Below are 22,514 nucleotides of genomic sequence, written 5' to 3'. Positions count from 1 at the left end.
TCTCTCTCCTCCCTTTCCCACAGCCATGGCTTGATTGGCTTGAATAAGTTGGCTCTGGGTGCTGAAGATGATTTCATGGCCTCTGCCTCAGGTGCTAAAAATAGCTTGGTTGCCAGGCAATGGAACAACACCCCAAATGGGCAAAGGATCACCCCACAAGAGGCTTGCCAGGTGGATCCTGGTTGGGGCACATGTGGGAGTCTGTCTCTGCCCTTCTTGCTCTCATTTAATTAAAATAAAAGATGTGTAGCATTTTGGGGCCTGACCTGTGGTGGCACAATGGATAAAGCATGCACCTGGAATGTTGGGGTTCCAGTTTGAAGACCTGGGCTTGCCTGGTCAAGGCACATATGAGAAGCAACTATTATGAGTTGATGCTCCCTGCTCCTCCCCTGCCCTTTCTCTCTCTCTCTCTCCTCTCTCTAAAATCAGTAAGTAAAATCTCTTTTTTTATTAAGTGAGAAGCAAAGAGGCAGGGAGGCAAAGAGACAGACTCTTGCATACGACCGGACTGGCATCCACCTGGCAAGCCCCCTACAGGGCAATGCTCTGCCCATGTGGGGCTGCTGCTCTGTTGCTTAGCAACTGATTTATTTCAGCACCTGAAGCGAAGCCATGGAGCCATCCTAAGCTCTTGGGGCCAACTTGCTCGAACCATTCGAGCCATGGCTTCAGGAGGAGAAGAGAGAGCAGAAGAGAGACAGAGAGAGGGAAGGAGGAGAGGTGGAGAAGCAGATGGGCTCTTCTCTGTGCCCTGACTGGGAATTGAACCTGGAACTTCCACATGCAGGGTTGATGTTCTCCTGCTGAGCCAACCAGCCAGAGAAATAAATAAAGTCTAAAAACATAAAATAAAAAATATGAGTATCTTTTTGATCAGTTTTGAAAAACATATGTGGAGTTCAATAATTACCCAATATATTAAGCACAGGCATAAAAGGTGACGTAACCTTTAACAGGGAAGGGAAATTTGACTTTGGAGTTACAGGAACTGGGTTTTTGTCTTGGTTCTGCTGTAAACATTCTGTGACTTTGGATAAATCATCTCTGAACCTCATTTTCTTTATATCTATGATGGGGAGTCAGACAGAGGTTTCTAAGATCCTTTCTTGCTCTAAAATTACATGATTCTCTGCTTTTTTTTTTTTTAAGTGAGAGGAGGGTTGATAGACAGATTTCTGCATGCATCCCAACCAGAATTCATCTGGGGCTGAAGCTTGAATCAACGGAGCTATCTTCAGCACCCAGGCTGATGATTGAACCAATCGAACCACTGGCTGCAAGAGGGGAAAAGAGAAGGGGGAGAGGGAGGAGGAGAGAAGCAGGTGGTTGCTTCTTACATGTGCCCTGACTGGGAATCAAACCTGGGACGTCCGCACACCAGGCGGACGTTCTAGCCACTGAGCCAATGGAGCAGGGCCAACTTTTTTTTTTTTTTTTTAAAGTAGGGACCATCCTTTTGCTTTTTCCTAGTTTCCATTGATCTATCTGAGGAAAACTGGACAGTTTTTACTAGTTGCTTTATATCCAGTGGTCTTCCAGATTCAATAGCAATCTTGACTCCAGTAGGATGAGAGAAACCAAATGTCTTTTGTCAGTGAAAGTATCTATCCTCTGAGTACATTCTGTGTATTTTGTACCATGCTAGGTGCAGTGGAAAATACAAGGAAGGTGGCATTGACTCTTTGCTCTCAAAAAATGTCCATTTCATTGGGAAGATAAAAAAATAATACTATTAAAGGGTGGGCAAGGGGACAGTGAATGATCTCTTATCTGGCAGTTGGAAGATCTGGATGTACTATTGAAGAGGATGCTTTGTGGCCTTGAACATTTGTAAAATGAGCTTGGTAGACTCCCTCCAGCTCTGAAATTGGTCACATTCTCTTTGATGGAGAAGCAGCAGCTCTGAATGAGCTTATCAGTAGACAACCCAAGTGAGAACTGCTCAGTGAAGATTTTTACACTCATTCTGTGTAATTGCTTGATTTATTATATGGAAGGAAAGGTTACTTTAACCTGCTGGACATGCATTTAAAGACAGCCTTTCTTCTGAAAAGTTAAGCATGTGAGAAGTGCCAGGAGGCCACAGTGTTCGCACTTCTGAGGCAGTACCTTTGTGCCCTGCTTGCATTTATGTTGCCTTCTTGAGGCCTCCACTCCTGCAATTATTTTCTTTCTTAAATTATCATCTCCTTACTGGATCATTTCTTTTAATATGCAAACATGCCTTATATTACTTGCAGCATTGATGATGCTTACCAAATGCCTTTCTCTGCTGCCTCCTTTCAGTAATTGGACCCTCAAGTTTTATGTGGGAACATGGCCGCTCAACTAGACTATATTTCCTAGTCTTTCTCTTACAGCTCGTTGTAGCCACGTGACTAAATTTTGACCAAATGGATGTGACCAGAAGTGATGTGTGCAATTTCTGAAGCATGGTTTTAGGAAGCTAGTTGTCTTCTACTTCTCTTTCCTCCTTTTTGCCAAGGAGAATGTAGTTCTGGTGCACACTGTTCAAGCTGCAGGTGAGAGCAGCACTTGAAGAAGACCTGGGTCAGTGGACAGATTCTTGGGTGACCTCACGGAGCAGGGCCACCTCCTAGGCATGGGCTGCGTATTTCTCTCTGGATGGTTAAATGTGAGTGTAAAATTCTACCTTGTTTGAGCCCCTAATATTGAACAGAATAAGTCACCTCTCTTAAACCTAGTGCTTTCCTCCATCTTATGATTCCCTTTAGCTGTTACAGCAAGAGATGTTTATATTTGCTATGTCGACTACCAGCATTTCACACTGGATTACTGACTACTTACTTCCTTTGATCTATTACCTGCTCATTCTCTTTTTCTCCTTGCCAGCTTATCTCTTCCCCTGCCCCAGCTCTAAAATTTGGAATGTCCCTGGGCTCTGCTCAGGCGATTTCATCCATTTCATGGTTTCAAATACCATTTATATGCTGATGAGGATTAAATTCCTATCTCTAGTGCTGATTCCTCCCCACCCTCCTTGAGCTCTAGACTCATGGAACTTTGTTCCTCCACTTGATGTCTAATGGACTTCTCAAATGTAACATGAACAAAGCCAAACCATGAATTGCTCTTTCTTTCACTTATTCCTCTGCCACTTCTCCTCAGTCTTCTCAACAACTGGTACTGCCATCTACTCAGCTGTGCAGGCCATAGCCTTGGAGTCATCTTCCATTTTTTTCTTTTCACCTCTTGTTAATTCTTCTCAGCTCCACCTTCAGAATGTAAACGGCCTATTTGTCAGTTTTTTTACTATTAAAAAACTGTATCCTTTCTCCTCTGGAAAACTCTAATAGACTTTCTGCCTCTTCTCTTGTCGCTGTTTTCCTCACCTGTCCCAAACATAGGAGTGAAAAATAATGTTAAATGTTAATCTGATCATATCGCCTGCTTACTGGCTTTCTAATATTCAACACAAACTGAAATGTGAAAATTTTATCATGGAAAGAAAAACTCCATTTGGCCACTTGTGAGGCCCTGTATCAGTGGTTCCCAGCTGGGGAAAGTTTTGCCCTTACATTTGGCAATGTCTGGAGACATTTTTGGTGACAAGGAGAGTATGTGGGGGATAGTGTGGGGAGTGTGCTACTGGCATCTAGTGGGTAGGGATGCTGCTAAATATCCTACTAACAACAAAGAATTATGTATTCAGAATGCCTGTAGTGCATGATTGGGCCCCTGACTTCCTATGCAGCTTCATCTTCTGTTCTCTATTTGTTCACTGGGCTGTAGTCACAATGAGGTTCTTCTGTTTCTTTCTTAATAGACTTTGTATTTTAGAGCAGTTTTAGATTTACAACAAAATGGAGTAGAAGGTACAGATATTCCACATAGGCAATAGCCTATTTTATAATCCACATTCCCGAGAGTGGTATATTTGTTACAATTGATGAACCTACATTATATAACATAATCACCCAAAGCCTATAGTTTTATATTAGGGTTCACTCTTGGTGTTATTACATTCTATAAAGAGTAGTTTCATTGCCCTAAAAATGCCCTATGCTTCACGTACTCATCCCTCACTGACCTCCAACCCCTAGCTATCAAGTGATTTGTTTTAATGACTTCATAGTTTTTGCCTTTTCCAGAATGCCATATAGTTGGAATTATAAAATATGTAACTTTTTTTTTTCTTCTTCCTTTCCAAGTGAGCAGAGGGGAGATAGACACCCACATGCTCCTGGACCATGGCCAATGCTCTGCCCTTCTGGGACTATGCTTGTAACCAAGCTATTTTTAGCGCCTGAGGTGGAGGCTCCATGGAGCCATCCTCAGCACCCTGGGCCGACATGCTCTAATTAATCGAGCTATGGCTGCAGGAGTGGGGGAGAGAGAGAGAAGGAGGAAGGGAAGGGGGAAGAAGCAGATGGTCGCCTCTCCTGTGTGCCCTGACAGAGAATTGAACCTGGGACTTCCACATGCCAGGTTGACACTCGACTGCTGAGCCAACTGGCCGGGGCCGTATGTAGCTGTTTCAGGTTGGCTTCTGTCACTTAATAGTAGGTTATTTAAGTTTGCTCTGTATCTTTTCATGGCTTGATTGCTACTGCTTTTTAGCACTGAATACTATTCCATTTTCTGGATGTATAGCAGTTTATCCAATCACTTGCTGAGGGACATCTGGTTGCTTCCAAGGTTTTGGGTTTTTTTTAAATTGTATTTATTAGAGTGACAATAAGCTAAGCATAAAGTTTCTTACAGTTTTGCAGTTGCTATTCCTTTTGTTTAGAATATACTTCCTTTAGACTTTAATAGGCTTTGGTAATTATGAATAAAATTGCTTAAACATCCATGTCCAGGTTTTTGTGGACATAATTTTTCATCTTTGGTTAAATACCAAGGAGTGTGATTACTGGATTGTGTGGAAAGAGTGTATTTTTTTTAAAGATTTTATTTATTTATTTTAGAGAGGGGGGAAGGAGAGAGAGACAGAGAGAGAGGTGAGAGAGGAGCGGGAAGTATCAGCTCATAGTTGCTTCTTTTTTTTTGTATTTTTCTGAAGCTGGAAACGGGGAGAGACAGACAGACAGACTCCCGCATGCGCCCGACCGGGATCCACCCAGCACGCCCACCAGGGGCGACGCTCTGCCCACCAGGGGGCGATGCTCTGCCCCTCCGGGGCATCGCTCTGCCGCGACCAGAGCCACTCTAGTGCCTGGGGCAGAGGCCACTCTAGTGCCTGGGGCAGAGGCCAAGGAGCCATCCCCAGCGCCCGGGCCATCTTTGCTCCAATGGAGCCTTGGCTGCGGGAGGGGAAGAGAGGGACAGAGAGGAAGGAGGGGGTGGGGGTGGAGAAGCAAATGGGCGCTTCTCCTATGTGCCCTGGCCGGGAATCGAACCGGGGTCCCCCGCACGCCAGGCCGACGCTCTACCGCTGAGCCAACTGGCCAGGGCCTCATAGTTGCTTCTTTTATGTGCCTTGCCCAGGCAAGCCCAGGGTTTCAAACCTGTGATCTCAGCATTCTAGGTCAACACTTTATCAAACACTGCTGCTACAGGTGAGGCGAGTATATTTAGTTTTATAAGAAACACCACTGTTTTCCAAAGTGGCTGTACCATTTTGCATTCCCACCAGCAATAAATGAGTGTTGCTGTTGCTCCACATCTTCCCTGGCATTTGGTGTTGCCAACATTCTGGATTTTGGCAATTCTAATAGGTGTGTAGTGGAAGATGTTCTTTTTTATTCATTGAACAAGCTAAGCACAAACTTTCTTAGGGTTTTGCAGTTGCTATTCCTTTTGTTTAGAATGTACTTCCTTTAGACCTTAGCATGACTGCCTTCTTTTTCTTCTCTAGAGAGGCCTTTGTGATTACCTGCAAACATGCATCATCCCAGTCTGTCTCCTATGTTGTTACGTTTATCTTCTATTACTTCATTTTTTATTTGCTTATGTGTTTAATTTATAACCATAAACTAACTCTTCTCCATAAACTATTTGAGGGCAGGGGCTCTGTCTAGATACCTACTATATCCTTAGCATTCCTACATAATAAATAACTTATCTTGATAACAGAGAGGTTCCTGAGTCCATTGTGGGAATGGAAGACACAGTTTTCAGTGATAATGATCACTCAAAGGATTTACCTGGGAGCAGTATGGAAGATTATGATTTTCTGGAGGTCAGAAAAAAATTCCCTTGAGACAGGCTGATTCAGCCTTAATTTAGTGATTAATTTTGTAGACTGGAGGTATTCACCTCCATTTTATGAGGAGGCAGATGACAAGAGTAAGCTGGCAGCTGGACTTTTTAAGAAGAACAGGATTTAGCTTTAATTTTGCCTTGTGTCTCACACCTCTTGTTTGTGCATACAGAGCTACATTTTATAAGGTTGAATGCTGTAGTTATGTAGGCCTCCAGGGAATGTGGTCTTACCTTTTCCTTCCAGATTATCCTTGGAAGATAATCATCTACCCTGTGCTTCTGTATTTTCAGTGTCAGAAACTCAGTTACTCACATGACAGCCCAACTCTTTTAAAAAGGAGTTCTTACTGTGTAAAAATTCCTTACTATATTAAAATGGAATGTAGCTCGCTGCATTTCCAACACCACACAGATATGCTTTATTTTTCACATGATAGCTCTTTAGCTGTCATGTGAAAAATGGCTGGTTCTTTTATCTTCCCAGCAGCCTTTTTTCTTTCCAGACTTATTGTACTAATTTTCCTCACCTATTCCTCATGTGACAAGGTTTTTAGCTCCTTTCCCAGGCCCATCCCTAACATTTTTTGGGACTTGGGACAATAATACAAATGGTAGTCCATATGCCATATGTCCAAAAATTCACAAGTTCTAAGTCAAATTAAATGATAAAGCTGTTCCATTGCCTACCTTTACAAAACTCCATGATGATCTAATTCAGAGTCAAACTGGGAATCCTGAGACATGTTCGGCTGTAAAGGACCAGCCTCCAACCCGAGCTCCCCTTTTCACTTTAGGTACCTTGTACAAGGGACTTTGCATGTGCACATGTGTGCACACCCTAGTCAAGTGCTTTGCAGCTGCTGGTCCGCAAGAAAGTTCATGCTGGTCCTTGAAAAAGTTACCACCCTGATGTTGTATGAAGATTATAGAGCCTATAATCATTGGTTAATCAACTGCGGACTGGTGGTTGAAAAACACTGCTCTAGCATACGTCCCATACACCTTTCATACAGCAGCTCCTTGACAATCCCTTGGGTCTAGGGGTGTAAATTCTGATGTAGTCATCTTCCCTTGGGAGGACTAATTCAGAGAAGTGGCCTGAGCAGACCCTGGAAGTAGGCAGGAAATTCTGGGGTACTGGGCAAGGTGATAGCTGGATTGTGTAGGCTGCAGGTGGGCAGACCTTTTAGACCCTGAGAAAACTGGACCCATGGTTAAAGGTGTATTCAGAAGGAGGATAGTACATGTCCTTCCACAGATAAAGACCCAGGACAGGAGTTCCCATTGCTTAGGTCCAAGATAGTGCTGTCTTATCAGTCAAACTATCTTTTTTTTTAATTAAAAATTTTTTTTCTATTGATTAGAGAGACAGAGAGAAGCATCATCTTGTTGTTCCACTTAGTTCTATTTAGTTGCACTCATTGGTTGCTTCTTATATGTGCCCTGACTAGGGATTGAGCCCATAACCTTAGTGTGTTGGAACGACACTCTATCTACTGAGCCACCTGGCCAGGGCCTCAAACTCTGTCTTGATTCTGTTTGTCAGAGCCAGTTATGGAAAATGTTAAATTTCCTCTTATAGTATTTTAAATTAGACACAGTATTCTAATTAAGGCTTCTTTTTTTATTTATTTATTTATTTTTACAGAGGCAGAGATAGACAGGGACAGACAGACAGGAACGGAGAGAGATGAGAAGCATCAATCATCAGTTTCTCGTTGCGCGTTGCGACTTCTTAGTTGTTCATTGATTGCTTTCTCACATGTGCCTTGACCGCGGGCCTTCAGCAGACCGAGTAACCCCCTGCTGGAGCCAGCGACCTTGGGTCCAAGCTGGTGAGCTCTTTGCTCAAGCCATATGAGCCCGCGCTCAAGCTGGCCACCTCGGGGTCTCGAACCTGGGTCCTTCCGCATCCCAGTCCAACGCTCTATCCACTGCGCCACCACCTGGTCAGGCTAATTAAGGCTTCTTAACTAGTGTGCTGGGCAGTGCTCTGAATGTGTACAGATGGAACAGAAATACTGATTTCTTTAGTACTCAGACAGTGTTGTCAGTCAGCGTGGCAAGAGCCTCTAGGCTGATCACTACTGGCCAGCAGCAGCATGGCTTATTTACCCCAGTGTGCCTGTGCCAGTATAGTCATTTTCTGTGTCATACGTGGAAAGATTGGGAATCCCTGCTCTAGACTGATGTATGGTAAGCATGCAGGTCTCATAGTCTAATTTATTTTGCATATAGCTTTAAGAGCATTTTTTATCGACATCATTATTTGGTTTGCCTGGCAATGTTGGAGGTATCAAAGTAGGTTTGTGTCCTTCTTGTTAATGAGGATATGGATCCAGGTTAAGTGGCTTAACCTAGCTACATATTCTCACTCAAGTAGGGCAGCTGAAACTAGAACTCCATTCTTCTGACTCTTATTTTGGTAAATTCTCTCTACTGACCCAAATTGTTTTTCTTGTACTTTTTTTTTTTGGACAGCCTATCACTTCAGGTTCATTTAGGGCATGCAGGCAATTATATTTTTGAGTTTTTCTATCCCAATTTATGTTACTTCTTTATTGCTTTTTAAACTGAAGACTCAACTTTACACTACTTGCTATTAATGGTAATATTTTTATGTAAGTCAAACAATTGAAACTTGATTCTCTGTGTTATCCATTTTGATAGCTTTTTTCCCTAGATTAGTGTGATATTTAGTTATTAGAGTGATATTTGTCTGAAATGGTCACCCTGAGTATTCAATAATTTATGAAATGTTAGATTACATTAAAGAAAACTGCAAGACTATACTTTCAGAGATCATTTTTATAGTTCGTTACTAGAGAAGTTTCTCTGATCATGTAGAGTACCTAAAAGGCATTCAAACTGGGAAAGAAGAAGTAAAGGTTTCACTTTTTGCAGATGATATTATACTATACATCAAAAACCCTGAAGACTCCACAAAAAGACTACTAGAAACAATAAACCAGTACAATAAGGTCGCAGGATACAAAATTAAGATACAAAAGTCCATTGCCTTCCTATATGCCAAAATGAAACAACAGAAAACGAACTCAGAAAAGAATCCCCTTCATGATTACTACAAAAAAAAATAAAACACCTAGGAATAAACATAACAAAGAACGTAAAGGACCTATATAATGAAAACTACAAAGCATTCTTAAGGGAAATTGAAAAAGATACAATGAAATGGAAAAATATTCCTTGTTCTTGGATAGGAAGAATAAATATAGTCAAAATGACTATATTACCCAAAGCTATATACAAATTTAATGTAATTGCCATCAAAATTCCGATTTCTTTTTTTAAAGAAATGGAACAAAAAATCATCAGGTTTATATGGAACTATAAAAAACCCCGAATAGCCAAAGCAATCCTAAGGAAAAAGAATGAAGCTGGGGGCATTACAATACCTGACTTCAAATTATATTATAGAGTCACGACAATCAAAATAGCATGGTATTGGCAGAAAAATAGACACTCAGACCAATAGAACAGAATAGAGAGCCCAGAAATAAAACCATATATATATGGTCAAATAATCTTTGATAAAGGAGCCAACAACACACAATGGAGAAAAGAAAGCCTCTTCAACAAATGCTGCTGGGAAAACTGGAAAGGCACATGTAAAAGAATGAAACTCGACTACAGTTTGTCCCCTTGTACTAAAATTAATTCAAAATGTATCAAAGACCTAAATATAAGACCTGAAACAATAAATTACATAGATGAAAACATAGATACTAAACTCTTGGACCTTGGTTACAAAGAGCACTTTATGAATTTGACTCCAAAGTCAAGGGAAGTGAAGTCAAAGATAAATGAATTGGGACCACATCAGACGAAGAAGCTTTTGCACAGCAAAAGGAACTGACAATAAAACAAACAGCCAACTAAATGGGAGATGATGTTTTCAAACAATAGCACAGATAAGGGCCTAATATTCAAAATACACGAAGAACTCATAAAACTCAACAACAAACAATCCAATAAAAAATGGGAAGAGAACATAAACAGACACTTCTTCCACGAAGAAATACAAATGGCCAACAGATATATGAAAAGATGCTCATCTTCATTAGCTATTAGAGAAATGCAAATCAAAACTACAATGAGATATACCACCTCATACCTGTTAGATTAGCTATCATCAACAAGACAGGTAATAAGTGCTGGAGAGGCTGTGGAGAAAAAGGAACCCTCATCCATTGTTGGTGGAAATGTAAAGTAATACAACCACTATGTTAGAAAGTATGGTGGTTCCTCAAAAAATTAAGAACAGAACTACCATATGACCCAGCAACCCCTCTACTGGGTATATACCCTCAAAACTCAAAAACATCGGTACGTAAAGACACATGCAGCCCCATGTTCATTGCAGCATTATTCACAGTGGCCAAGACATGGAAACAACCAAAAAGCCCTTCAATAGATGATTGGATAAAGAAGATGTGGTACATATATACTATGGAATACTACTCAGCCATAAGAAATGATGACATCGGATCATTTACAACAACATAGATGGACCTTGATAACATTATACGGAGTGAAATAAGTAAATCAGAAAAAACTAAGAACTGTATCAGGGGTCGGGAACCTTTTTGGCTGAGAGAGCCATGAACACCACATATTTTAAAATGTAATTCCGAGAGAGCTGTACAACGACCCGTGTACGTTATGCATTATCCAATAAAAATTTGGTGTTGTCCCGGAGGACAGCTGTGATGGGCTCCAGCCACCCGCAACCATGAACATGAGCGGTAGGAAATGAATGGATTGTAATACATGAGAATGTTTTATATTTTTAACATTATTATTTTTTTTTATTAAAGATTTGTCTGCGAGCTAGATGCAGTCATCAAAAGAGCCACATCTGGCTCGCAAGCCATAGGTTCCCCACTCCTAAACTATATGATTTCATACATAGGTGGGACATAAAAATGAGACTCAGGGACATAGACAACAGTGTGGTAGTTACGGGGAGGGGGGCGGTACAGTGAGGAAAGTGAGGGAGGGGTGGGGGGAGGGGAGGGGCACAAAGAAAACCAGATAGAAGGTGACTGACAGAAGACACTTTGACTTTGGGTGATGGGTATGCAACATAATCAAATGTCAAAATAACCTGGAGATGTTTTCTCTGAACCTTTGTACCCTGATTGATCAATGTCACCCCATTAAAATTAATAATACAAAAAAAGAAGGAAAAAACAGAAAACTGCAATACTTTTAGAAATAGTTCTTTCATAAATGAGTTATAAAAAAATTCTGGCATTTAAATGTAAATTCACTTTCCTTTAATTTAGTGCCCACTTTGTATTGATCCTTACAAATGTTATTTTATATAAACCTCAGAAAAGTGTGGTCACTTACTTAAGTTACTCAACTAAGTGGTGGCTTGATTGAGAATTCAGATCTAGGTCTATCTGACCTCAGAATGCTTGTGCCTTCCTCAGTATTACTCTTTCCTCAGTAGCCACTCTGTGACTAACAGTACTCTCAGTGTTACTCTATAAATGATTTGTAAACATTTAACTTGGGCTGGGAATGGAATGTTTCCCATATTTATGTTCTTACATTTAGAATAACTAATTCTCAAATGTTAACTCATGCACAGGACAATTGCCACCTTCTCCTGCCCCCCAAGAATTGCCTGGTGTAAATGTCAGTAGTGTGAGGTTTAGAAACCCTGCTTTAAGGGTTTTGAGTAGTCAAGATATATTTGTATGTTTAGCTGACTATCGTGGTGATATTAGAATGTAGGAGCCTCCACAGTTTATATTCTTAATCTGCCTCCCTATTGGGAACAGGTTGTCAGTGAGAGTAGAGCATGATGTTTATCCATTTCCACTTTGTTTTGCTTCTAGAGAATCTCAGGTTTTTTATAAAGGCTTTCTGAGTGGTGAAGGCTGGCTTTTTGTTCTAATGCTTATTTTTATTAGAACTTTTGATGGGAAAAGTCCCTAAGAAACATGCAGCTAAGCAGGCTTTTGGTATTGACTTGCTAGCCATCGTGACTTCTCTGAGGAACTGTATTTAATGGTTAAAACACAGGTTTAAAGGAATGGTTGCTTAGCATTCTAATACAAGTTTAGTTCTTTCTCTCTTCCCTTGTTCTTGAGGTCCAAGGCAGGAAGGACTAGTACGTGCTTGTAGCACTTCTCCCAGTTTCTTCACAGTAATTTTACCAGACTTGATCTGGTCTTGCTTTGCTCTGTATCACCATGCCCGCCTCTTTACACTTGTTTCGTACATCACTAACAGATTGAGGACCATCGGGAGCTCACTTATTAAGTCTCTGGCTTGACTTTTGAGGAATGCTTTTTATAATCCTCACTTCAAGATTCAGTTTTGCTAAATGGTAAATATATGTCTCAATATCAGTAGCAACTGTTACTGCTAACAATATTTAATTCTTTTTTTTTTTTTTTTGTATTTTTCTGAAGCTGGAAACGGGGAGAGACAGTCAGACAGACTCCTGCATGCGCCCGACCGGGATCCACCCGGCACGCCCACCAGGGGCGATGCTCTGCCCCTCCAGGGCGTTGCTCTGTCACGACCAGAGCCACTCTTGCGCCTGGGGCAGAGGCCAAGGAGCCATCCCCAGCACCCGGACCATCTTTGCTCCAGTGGAGCTTCGGCTGCGGGAGGGGAAGAGAGAGACAGAGAGGAAGGAGAGGGGGAGGGATGGAGAAGCAAATGGGCGCTTCTCCTGTGTGCCCTGGCCGGGAATCGAACCCGGGACTTCTGCACGCCAGGCCGACGCTCTACCACTGAGCCAACCGGCCAGGGCCCTATTTAATTCTTTTTAATTATTATTGATAAGCTAGGAACTATTAGCTGCTTATATATATTATCTGGCTTAATCACAATTGCCCCATGAAGTAGTTACTCATATTAATTTTTTTATTGTGGTAATATTTACATAGCAGAATTTACTACCTTAACTATTTTTAGGTCGACAGTTCAGAAGTGTGTATTCACACTGTTGTGAAACAGCTCTCCAGAACTTTTTTATCATGCAGGACTAACACTCTGCCCATTAAACAAAAATGCCTCACTTCTCCCTCCCTGCAGCCTCTGATAACCACCATTCTACTTTCTGTATCTGTGAATTTGACTACTTTAGTTAGATACCTCATATAAATGGAGTCATAAAGTATATATATATTTGTCTTTTTTGTGACTGATTTATTTCACTTAGCATAATGTCCTCAAGGTTCACTGTGTTGTGGCATGTGACAAGATTTCCTTTTTAAGGCTGAATAATATTTTGTTATATGTGTAATGTCACATTTCTTTATTCATCCATTGATGGACACTAGCTGCTTCCACCTACTGGCTATTGTGAATAATGCTGCTGTGAACACGGCTATGCAAATATCTCTTTGATTTCCTGCTTTCAGTTCTTTTGGCTAGGTACCCAGAAGTAAAATTGCTGGGTCATATCATAGTTGTATTTTTAATTTTCTGAGGAACTGCTGTACTGTGTTCCACAAGAGCTATACCATTTTACATTCCCATCAGTGGTGCACAAGAGTTCAAATTTCTTCAAATTCCCATCAATACTTGTTATCCTCCCCCCCCTTTTTTTTGCTAGTAGCCATCCTAATGATTTTTTAAAAAATATTTTATTGATTTTATTTTATTTTTTTATTTTTTATTTTTTTTCATTTTTCTGAAGCTGGAAACAGGGAGAGACAGTCAGACAGACTCCCGCATGCGCCCGACCGGGATCCACCCGGCACGCCCACCAGGGGCGACGCTCTGCCCACCAGGGGGCGATGCTCTGCCCATCCTGGGCGTCGCCATGTTGCGACCAGAGCCACTCTAGCGCCTGAGGCAGAGGCCACAGAGCCATCCCCAGCGCCCGGGCCATCTTTGCTCCAATGGAGCCTTGGCTGCGGGAGGGGAAGAGAGAGACAGAGAGGAAAGCGTGGCGGAGGGGTGGAGAAGCAAATGGGTGCTTCTCCTGTGTGCCCTGGCCGGGAATCGAACCCGGGTCCTCCGCACGCTAGGCCGATGCTCTACCGCTGAGCCAACCGGCCAGGGCTATTTTATTGATTTTAGAGAGAGGAAAGAGGGAGAGAAAGAGAGAGATAAAGAGAGAAAAGGTGGGAGAGCGAGCGGGAAGCATTAACCTGTAGTTGCTTCTCCTATGTGCTTTGACCAGACAAACCCAGGGTTTTCAACTGGCGACCTCAGCGCTCCAGGTTGATGCTTTATCCAGTGAGCCACCACAGCTCAGGCACATGAGGTTCTGATTTGCATTTGGTTAATGATAGTGATACTAACCATTTTAAAATATGCTTGTTGACCATTTGTGTATCGTTTTTGGAGAAATTTCCATTCAAATCCTTGCACCCCCCCCCTTTTTTTTTCCTTACAGAGACAGAGTCAGAGAGAGGGATAGATAGGGACAGACAGGAACACAGAGATGAAAAGCATCAATAATCAGTTTTTCGTTGCGACACTTTAATTGTTCATTGATTGCTTTGGCATATGTGCTTTGACCGTGGGGCTACAGCAGACCAAGGAACCCCTTGCTCAAGCCTGCGACCTTGGGTCCAAGCTGGTGAGCTTTGCTCAAACCAGATGAGCCCGCGCTCAAGCTGGCGACCTAGGGGTCTTGAACCTGGGTCTTCCGCATCCCAGTCTGACACTCTATCCACTGTGCCACCGCCTGGTCAGGGTCCTTGCCTTGTTTTTATTTTTTTTAATTAGGGAGTGACGTCACGGAAATGGCGCCGTGAGCAGCACGTCCGACAGCTCTCCCCTAAATCACAACAAATTTATCAACTAGAAACAGAAAAATTTATCCTTGGAGCATTCCGGAGTTCCACACAAACTGATAGCGAAAGGACTGTTATCACTTGAATCTGAGAGACGAGGGTGTGGAGAAATCTACCACAGGGACGTTCTTTCAAACCGCAAGGAAGTGCGCCTGTGGTGAGTCAGCCCATATACTTGGGAACAGCGAGCTGCCGTGAGCGGCCACCGCGAGCCGCCACCGCGAGCCGCCGCGAGCCCCCGCGAGCCGCCGCCGTGAGCGGCCGCCGCGAACCGCCACCTCGGCCGCTCCGCGAGCCGCCGCGAGCAACCGCGCACGCGCCCGGTCCGGTTGAGCACCGCTGACGTTCCCAGCGGCCCGCACAATGCGAGTGGGGGTCGCCGGCCACCGGTGCCCGGAGCGCCCCATTCGCGCGCATGCCTTGGGCATTCCACGCGCCCAGGGCGCCCTGCTGGCCCGCACACACAGGGGGCTCCATTATCCTGCGCCTGGTGCGGTCCAGCCACCAGCGGCGGGGCGAGCGGGAGAGGCTTGGGAGATTCTCTCCGTGGGCGGGGCACCTCACCCAGCCATTCAAGCTAACAATCAAGCGTTGGGGGAGGGGCGCGCGCAGGCAGCCTAAAATACCTTTGGAAGCACAGCTGCGTCCCAATCACTGAAATTAGCTTAACCCATGAAATCTGCGCACCCTCGGTTCTAATTGATAAGATCTCTCTCAGTTCAGCGATCCAAGACAAGAGGCGTGATATTTTTTAGTGCCTCTCGCTAAAGGGGCGGGGGCAACTTCTGATTGATAGAGCCTCCATATTCAGGGATAAACGCTAACAAGAAGGACTTGGCAGATAATAAGGTCTATACTACACTAGTCGTAAGCAGAGACTAGTGCCTCTTCTTCCCTGCAAAAACAGGCTACAAAGTGTGGAAAGCCTGGGTTGAGAGGTCCAACTAAATGATAGGCGCTGAACAGTCTCCTTGACAACAATTGACTCCCACCCCCGCCTGATTACACTGGAGGCCCTGACTGTCAGAGCCTTTCCCAAAGCCTTGCACTGAGTGGGGATAGAGTGGGGATTTCCCAGCTCTTTGAGCCTCTTACTCCCCAGGCAGAAGCAGTTGCAGCCTTATAGCTGGATCACCAGGCTGCTAATTCAGAAAGGGGGGACTAGGAGAGAGAATCCAGGAAAGCAAACTCTCTCATCGTTGGATCCTGCAAACGCCAACAAGCCTTTACTTCCAGCAAGACTAAAGCCAATTATATGACATTGCCATAGAATCCCATCAACTGCAAATCCCTACCTAAGAGTGACACACGGGCAGAGCCTGGGGTACAGAGTCACCGACCAGGAAGAGGGAGAGAAAAGAAAAAGGAAGAAGTGAACCTCTCAAAATCAAGAAAAACCCACAGACTTTACAACTTGATCCACTAATTTTTTTTTTTTGTTGTTGTTGTTTGTTTCTTCTATCTTTTTGCCTTTATATCCTCCACCTCGGTCCTTCTATTCTCTGCCCATCTCATGCTTCCCCTTTCTTGAACTACACTACCCATGAGTGTTGCATTTTATTTTTCTTCTTCATCCTCACCCTCCTTTAAGGTTATACTCCAAAACACTTAACTCTCACTCTCTCCTCTTTTGTTTTTTTTTTTTTTGTCTTGCTTTATTTTGGTTTTTTTTCTCTTCCTATTTTATTTCTTCCTTCGTTGTTCTCTTTTTCTTATTTTTTCCTTTCTATTCGTTTTTTCTTTTCTCATTTTACTTTCATCCCATATAATCCTCAATCACGAACAAATACGTTAATTTGGGACTCAAGGCTTTTTTTTGGCTTTATTTCTCTTTTTTGCTTTTGTTTTTATTTTTTTATTTTTTCTTGTTTGTTTATTTTTGTGGCATTTTGGGTCCTCCCAACCCAAAGTCTCCATTGTATTTAGTCTTCGCTCCACTTAATACAACAGATTTTTACTTATTATTTTTATTTTTTCTTCTTTATTATTCTTTTTTGGTCCTTTTTTCTGGTTCCCTCTTATCCCTCTCATTATATCTCTTAGTTGACTATCACTTACAAGCAAATCATCTTATGCTTGTCTAAGATTTTCTTCCTTTTTTTTTTTTGCATTTAGTAGGCCCCTACTTTTTTTTTTTTGCCCCTTGAACTCTTCACCCCAAATCAGGCCCTCCATTATAGGCACGATATTTCCCTGAGGAGGGGAGAGGAGGGAAAGAGAAGAGAGAAAAAAAGGGGGAAATAATAAATTATTACTGGTTTTTTTTTGTGGGGTGTTTTACCTTTTTTTTTTTTTTTTTTTTACTTTTTACTCTTTATTAATTCTAATTAGTGCTATCAATAAGACCACCCTCAGATGCCGATAAGAAAGAGGAAATCGAATATTATGGATACAAAAGAAAGAGAGGTAACACAAATAGATGTGGAAAAACCTATGGAGAAAAGACTTAACATATTGGAAGCCTTGGAGCTAAATGACAGAGAATTTAAAATAGAAATCTTAAAAATACTCAGAGATATACAAGAAAACACAGAAAGGCAATATAGGGAGCTCAGAAAACAACTCAATGAACACAAAGAATATATTACCAAGGAAATTGAAACTATAAAAACAAATCAAACAAATGAAAAACTCAATTCACGAGCTGAAAAACGAGGTAACAAGCTTAGCTAACAGAACAGCCCAGATTGAAGATAGGATTAGTGAAATAGAAGACAAACAACTTGAGGCACAACAGAGAGAAGAAGAAAGAGACTCAAAAATAATAAAAAACGAGAAAGCCCTACAGGAATTGTCTGACTCCATCAGAAAGAATAACATAAGAATAATAGGTATATCAGAGGGAGAAGAGAAAGAAAATGGAATGGAGAATATACTCAAACAAATAATAGACGAGAACTTCCCAAGCCTGTGGAAGGAACTAAAGCCTCAAATTCAAGAAGCAAACAGAACACCAAGTTTTCTTAACCCCAACAAACCCACTCCAAGGCACATCATAATAAAGATGACACAAACCAATGACAAAGAAAAAATTCTCAAGGCAGCCAGGGAAAAGAAGAGTACAACATATAAAGGAAGGCCTATTAGATTATCATCAGATTTCTCAGCAGAAACTCTACAAGCTAGAAGAGAGTGGACCCCAATATTTAAAGCCCTGAAAGAGAGGAACTTTCAGCCAAGAATACTATACCCATCAAAGCTATCCTTCAAGTATGAAGGAGATATAAAAACATTCACAAATACAGAAAAGATGAGAGAATTTATCAACAGAAAGCCCCCACTCCAGGAAATACTAAAGGGGGTTTTCCAACCAGATTCAAAGAACAAAAGAAAACAACACCACAAGGAACAGCTCCACCAAGAACACAATAAAACCAAACTTAAACTGTGACAACAAAGGAAAAAAAAGGGGGGAGAGGATGGAGATTAACAGTAGCAAAGGATGATGAAGTGCAGAAATACTTATAAAATAGGGTACTACAATGAATATGGTAGGTACTCTTTTCATTACTTAATGGTAACCACCCTTAAAAAAACCACCACAAAAACACTTGACTTAAAAAAGGTAGCAACAGAGGAAAGAAGTATGGAACACAAACAAACAAAAACAAATGATAGAAAAACAAAAGAGAAGAATCAAACTAGATACAAAACTAACAGAAAGCAATTTATAAAATGGCAGTAGGGAACCCACAAGTGTCAATAATTACACTAAATGTAAATGGATTAAACTTACCAATAAAAAGACACAGAGTAGCAGAATGGATTAAAAAAGAAAATCCAACTATTTTTTTTAATTAAAATTTTTTTAATTTTTCTGAAGTTGGAAACGGGGAGGCAGTCAGACAGACTCCCGCATGAGCCTGACTGGGATCCACCCGGCATGCCCACCAGGGGGCGATGCTCTGCCCATCTGGGGCACCGATCTGTTGCAACCAGAGCCATTCTAGTGCCTGAGGCAGAGGCCATAGAGCCATCCTCAGCGCCCGGCCAACTTTGCTCCAATGGAGCCTTGGCTGCAGGAGGGGAAGAGAGAGAGAGGAAGGAGAAGGGGAGGGGTGGAGAAGCAGATGGGCACTTCTCCTGTGTGCCCTGGCTGGGATCGAACCTGGGACTCCTGCACACCAGGCCGACGCTCTACCACTGAGCCAACCGGTCAGGGCCTCCTTGCCTTGTTTTTTAATTGGGGTCCTTGTCCTTTTGTTGTTGCAGTTCCAGATACATATAATATATTCTGGATATTGATCTCTTTCTTACTAGATACGTGATTTAAGCTATTTTCTCCCACCCTGTGGGTTGCCTTTTCACTATGTTGATAGTGTATTTTGATGCATGAAGTTTTAAATTTTGATGAAGTTCAACTTATCTGTTTTGTCTTTTGCCTCCGCTTTTGGTCTCGTGTTCAAGAAATTAGTGGCCCCAGCCAGGTACCTGAGTTGGTTAGAGCATCATCCTAGTGCTTCAAAGTTGCAGATGCAGTTCCTGGTCAGGGCACAGGTGAGAATCAAGCAGTGAATGCATAAGTAAGTGGAATAACAAATCGATGTTTCTCTCCCTTTCCCTTTCTCTGTCTCTCCCTTCTACCTTACCTTTCCTTCTTCCCTCTCTCTCAAATTTTAAAAAAATCATTGACAAATCTAGTGTCATGAAGTTTACCTGCTATGTTTTCTTTTAAGTTTTATACTGTAGTTTTAGCTTTGTTGTTTGAAGCTTTTTCTATATAGCTGTAAGGTATGAGTTCCGTTTAATTCTTTTGCATGTGGATATTCAATTTTCCCAATAACTTTGTTGAAAAGACTGTTCTTTTTCTTTTTTTAAAGATTTTATTTATTGGCCCTGGCCAGATGCCTCAGTGGTAGAGCATCAGCCTGGTGTGTGAATGTCCCGGCTTTGATTCCTGGCCAGGGCACACAGGAGAAGCGCCCATCTGCTTCACCACCCACCCTTCCCCCTCTACTTTTTCTCTGTTTCTCTCTTCCTCTCCTGCAGCCAAGACTCCATTAGAGCAAAGATGGCCTGGGCACCGAGGATGCCTCCATGGCCTTCACCTCAGGTGCTAGAATAGCTCCAGTTGCAATGGAGCAATGCCCCAGATGGGCAGAGCATCGCCCCCTAGTGGGCATGCTGGATGGATCCCAGTGGGGCGCATGTGGGAGTCTGTCTCTCTGCCTCCTTGCTTCTCATTTCAGAAAAATACGAAAAAAAAATTTTATTTATTGATTTTACAGAGAGAGGAGAGTGAGGGATAGGGAATGAGAAGAATCAACCCATAGTTGTTTCACTTTAGTTATTCATTGATTGCTTGTGGTATGTGTCCGGATTGGCAAGCCCAGAGTTTCTGGTGACTTCAGCACTCCAGGTTGAAGCTCTTTCCACTGTACCACTACAGGCCAGGCAGACTGTCTTTCTTTTCTTTTCTTTCTTTCTTTCTTTTTTTTTTTTTTAGGTGAGAGAAGGAGATAGTGAAGCAGACTCCTGCATGCCCTCCAATTGGGATCTACCTGGCAACCCTGTCTGGGGAAGATGCTCGAGTACCGAGCTATTTTTAGCTCCTGAGGATGATACCCTGGACCAGGGGTCCCCAAACTACGGCCCGCGGGCCGCATGCGGCCCCCGAGGCCATTTATCTGGCCCCGCCGCACTTCCAGAAGGGACATGTCTCTCATTGGTGGTCAGTGAGAGGAGCACATTGACCATCTCATTAGCCAAAAGCAGGCCCATAGTTCCCATTGAAATACTGGTCAGTTTGTTGATTTAAATTTACTTGTTCTTTATTTTAAATATTGTATTTGTTCCTGTTTTGTTTTTTTACTTTAAAATAAGATATGTGCAGTGTGCATAGGGATTTTTCATAGTTTTTTTTATAGTCCAGCCCTCCAACAGTCTGAGGGACAGTGAACTGGCCCCCTGTGTAAAATGTTTGGGGACCCCTGCAGTGGATAAATAGAGCATTGTCCCAGAGCACCAAGGTTGCTGGTTCGAGCCCTGGTCAGGGCACATATGAGAAGCAATCAGTGGATGAACAACCACGTGAACACGAGTTGATGCTTCTTTTCTCTTTTCTCTCTCTCTCAAAAAAAAAGCTATGTATAATAATTGACTTTGTTGTTGAGTCATTAGGGAAAACAAACAGGTTCCCATATATATGGGAATACATTCTGAGCTGACATTTTAAAAGTTTCCCAAAGTGTGTAAAACTCTTTGAAATAGTTTTAAAATGGTAGCTTTAGCCAGATTTTACAGCTTTTTGTCAATTGGGTTAAACTGATATCTCAGCATTAATTCAGTAAATATTTACTACCTACCTATTGGAAGTGGATTTGTAGGGGAGAAAAAATAGGAGCTTTATTTATACCATTTATATTGCTAGAAATTAAAAACAAAAATAATAAGCCCTTTCTGTGTAGCTCAGTTGGTTACAGTGTTGTCCTGCTGCACCAAGGTTGAGGGTTTGATCCTTGATCAGGGCACATAAAAGAATCAACCAATGAATCATAAATAAGTGTAACAAATCGATGTATCTCTCCATCCCCATCCACTCACTCCTCCCCCATTTTCTCCTACCTTTTCTGTCTCTCTAAAATCAGTGCATAAAAATTAAAACAGAGCTACAATAATTTTAAATATAATATATAGTACAAACTTTTTTAGAAGTTGAGTAAAAATTCAAAGGTCCATAGGTATATTTTAATTCTATTTTATGTCTGGCATGCCTGATTTATTCTTCCATAAGTAAATATTGTGAATATTTTGTCAAATTTTCATGCTTTCTCTTAATTTGTATGTGAAGGGCAGACGTAATTTTCCTGTTTGTATAAAAATCCATATTCATTTTTCATATGGTGATGTAGTAATGGCAAAACCTAAAAAGGCTTAGTTATAAAAGTCATTGAAAATTGAAGATTTTTTTCTTGCTGCAGCAATTGAAAAGGAATTTCTTTTTTTTTTTTTTTCTTTTCATTTTTCTGAAGCTGGAAACAGGGAGAGACAGTTAGACAGACTCCCGCATGCGCCCGACCGGGATCCACCCGGCACGCCCACCAGGGGCGACGCTCTGCCCATCCTGGGCGTCGCCATGTTGCGACTAGAGCCACTCCAGCGCCTGGGGCAGAGGCCACAGAGCCATCCCCAGCGCCCGGGCCATCTTTGCTCCAATGGAGCCTTGGCTGGGGGAGGGGAAGAGAGAGACAGAGAGGGAAAGCGCTGCGGAGGGGTGGAAAAGCAAATGGGCGCTTCTCCTGTGTGCCCTGGCTGGGAATCGAACCCGGGTCCCCCGCACGCTAGGCCGACGCTCCACCGCTGAGTCAACCGGCCAGGGCGAAAAGGAATTTCTTTGTCATTGCTCGTAGCATGTTAATTTCCTGCTAAATAAAATTCTAATACAGTTTGCCTTTTTTAAAATTACACCATTAATATTCTGGGAATCGTTTAGTGAGATGTTTAAAGTCTAAATTACTTTAACAGAATAAAGTGTCTTATCAACTCTTTGCTCCTAGTAGGAAGCAATTTTCATACATTTATTTGCTTAAGAGTATGTCCTGAAAAATA

The 22,514-nt window shown here is 42.1% G+C and overlaps 1 protein-coding gene and 1 pseudogene across 2 annotated transcripts in view; both read left to right on the top strand.

Moving 5' to 3' along the window:
• ARHGAP32 (Rho GTPase activating protein 32) overlaps positions 1–22,514 on the top strand; it is a 394,792-nt gene that overhangs the window by 10,122 nt on the left and 362,156 nt on the right. The gene's annotated exons all lie outside the window — the stretch shown is intronic.
• On the top strand, positions 8,955–9,035 carry LOC136327774 (small nucleolar RNA U3; annotated as a pseudogene).

This window comes from Saccopteryx bilineata, chromosome 2, assembly GCF_036850765.1.
Source record: "Saccopteryx bilineata isolate mSacBil1 chromosome 2, mSacBil1_pri_phased_curated, whole genome shotgun sequence".
Lineage (NCBI taxonomy): Eukaryota > Metazoa > Chordata > Mammalia > Chiroptera > Emballonuridae > Saccopteryx > Saccopteryx bilineata.
This window is presented reverse-complemented; position numbering and strand designations above follow the sequence as displayed.